The 2602-nt window shown below is 51.1% G+C and overlaps 1 protein-coding gene across 1 annotated transcript in view; it reads right to left on the bottom strand.

Moving 5' to 3' along the window:
* Positions 1–1589, bottom strand: part of LOC119331151 (probable transcriptional regulator SLK3) — an 8727-nt gene extending 7138 nt beyond the window's left edge. Inside the window, exon 1 of the mRNA XM_037604324.1 lies at positions 1379–1589. The gene's annotated coding sequence lies outside the window, so the exon portion shown is untranslated. The remainder of the gene's footprint in view (positions 1–1378) is intronic.
* Positions 1590–2602: the final 1013 nt, after the last annotated feature.

Below are 2602 nucleotides of genomic sequence, written 5' to 3'. Positions count from 1 at the left end.
CGCACTAACACAATTTGGATAGTGAGTTTTAACTTCTGCCGCGGCTTTCTTAGAGGTGATTGATTATTTTCCTCTGTTGGTTCCCAAAATTGGTTTATTTATTTCTCGAAATCACCGCACGCGGGATGGCGCACACCGCGCCAGGCGGGACCCGGGTGTTGGTGACGCCAACGGTGGGTGGGTGCGGAGCCACCGTGCTCTCCAAGGGGAGGAAGCTACGGGAGCTCACGCAGGCGGGTCGTGCACCGTGGACCCAGGGAGAACCCGTGGGCCCATGTGTCAGTGGCGTGGCTCCCTCTAACATAAAAGAAAATCACAGGTAGACAAACCCACCTAATTCAGTTAGAAGAAAAAATACAACCTTGCATCATCACCTGCCACTTTGTTTGGACTATTTAATTACAGAGTTAACTGCAACTAAAACAAGAAACCCTGATAAACAAAAACTGCTTCAAAACCTAACTAAAAGAGGACACAGCAGATAGACCGCCTAACCTAAGAAACTGGAGAGAAGGTCAAAGTAATGGGAATAAGAAGATTTACCTCACCAAGAAAAAGAAAAGAAAAAAATACAAAAAGGAGACGAATTATATCCTTCAGACAAGAGTGTGCCATTTTTTAAGGTGGTCATCAATCACAGGGGAATTTGAAGATTCATTGAATGTGGATGAGGAGGGGCATATGTTCTGCAATAACACAATTTGGATACTGTGCGTTAACTTCTGCCGCGGCTTTCTTAGAGTGATTGATTAATACGCCCTGTTGGTTCCCCAAAATCGGTTTCTTTCCTTCTCGAAATCGACCGGTTCATCCTAAACGGGACCGAATCACAAGGCGCAGACTCAACTCAAGAAATCACAAGCAAATAAACCTAACGAGCAGGGAGCAGCATTGTGCCATCACAGAGTTCACCCCTAGCTAAAACTTCACCCCAGTTCGTAGTACAAAAGATGCAGGCAAACCGATACTACCGACCAAAACAGGTAGAGAAAGAGAAGACAAAATCTTGAGCTCCAGGTATTTATGGCCTCCCCAACAACTCAAGCAACACCAGAGGTACTCTTTCTCAAGATCCAGAGAACTTGTGAGTTCGGAAATTCGACGCTCTTTTCAGCTCTTGCTTTTGGTGGACTCCTCTCGGGGCTACACCTTTCTAGCGCAAGAAGAGGATTTCCGCCCCCAAATTCCCGGCGCCGCCGCATTGGGGCGACCGGGGCCCGTCTCCACGGCGGAAAATCCCCCCCTGTTCGTCCCCCCGCATCAAGAACGCGGACGCAAATCCCCTCGAAGCAGTCGTGCGGATTGAAGCCGAGCCATGAATCGAACCAATCTACTACCAGCGCAGGTATCACCAAATCGAGTGCGGAGAAATCCTCACCTCGAGAGCTCGCGGGCTGTCGTAGTCGGTCGCTTTTCTTCCTCCTCCTCCTCCGTGATGCTGCCGCTCGTCGTCCTCGTTGGCCTCGTGCTCCGGATATTATTCTTTCTGGCGTTGTTTTCCCCTTTTTATTCTACGCTAGTTCTTATTTCTTCTCCTCCGCTTCTGGTGGCTGCGTGTGTGCGGGCGGCGGCGACGCCGGCGGGCGAGCGAGGGCGGCCGGGTTAAATAGATTCGCGGGGGAGCGACCGGCGCCAGCCAGTGGCCCGTCCCGCGGTGACCCCCATCGACGGGTCGCGCGGGCCCATCCGCGTCCTCCCAGCCCTCCGATCGAGATCCAATGGTCGAGCTGCCACGTGGTCGCCCATGATTGGCCGGGTGGTGGGAAGGTCGGCTCACGCTATGTGCACGCGGCACGGCGCACATCATGGGACGCGTGAGTCGGGTGGGGTCTGAGTGTCAGTGACTGCGATGTTGAGTGGATGCGAATGGATCATGTCCTCCATGAAAAAATTACGGAAGTTCCTGCACGCGGGTCTCGCGTCGTGGACCCAAACAAAATCCGTGGGCTCACCTGTTAGGGGTGTGACCCGCTTTACGGCTGGCTGAGCTAGTGCGTTTCAGTCGATAGGAAGGCTACATGCACGTTACATGTATAACTGACTTGGGGGCCTGGAAGCTTCTCGGCCCTGTGTTAGCGTAAGGCTGTTTTTCATGTGGGTGAAATGAGACAGGTGCGTGTAGCTTTCTACCATTTTTCTTCTCGGGACGACTGCACGTCATTTGTCAAGGAGCACATCTGCTTGACGCACGCGGCTCGTCTCACCTGTTTTCTAGAGGCTTTGTTTTGCGAGGGAGGGGGTGAGGTCAGCGGAGAGGACAAGCGGGTTGTTTGAGTTTTACTAGTACAATTATTATTATTGTTATTATTATTATTTGGTTCTTAATCTAATCATTATCATGCGCTAGGCTAGGCTGGGCCGTCCATCGTAGTATTAGTTTTGGCCGATTATCGTGGTTTTACATGTTTAGGAAGGAGACGTAATCATAGGATTGGTAAGTGTTTTGATACCAACAATAATGAATAACAAACAAAACAACATATTGGCATGGTCTTATCTATATCTGGCCATGGGTCGGGCCTAAAAAAGCCCATGGCAGAAAACTGAGGCCCAGGCCCTCCCAGACCCTACTATCGGGCCTACTTTTCAAGCCCAAGCCCGG

The sequence above is a fragment of the Triticum dicoccoides genome, chromosome 7A (genome assembly GCF_002162155.2).
Source record: "Triticum dicoccoides isolate Atlit2015 ecotype Zavitan chromosome 7A, WEW_v2.0, whole genome shotgun sequence".
NCBI classification, from domain to species: domain Eukaryota; kingdom Viridiplantae; phylum Streptophyta; class Magnoliopsida; order Poales; family Poaceae; genus Triticum; species Triticum dicoccoides.
This window is presented reverse-complemented; position numbering and strand designations above follow the sequence as displayed.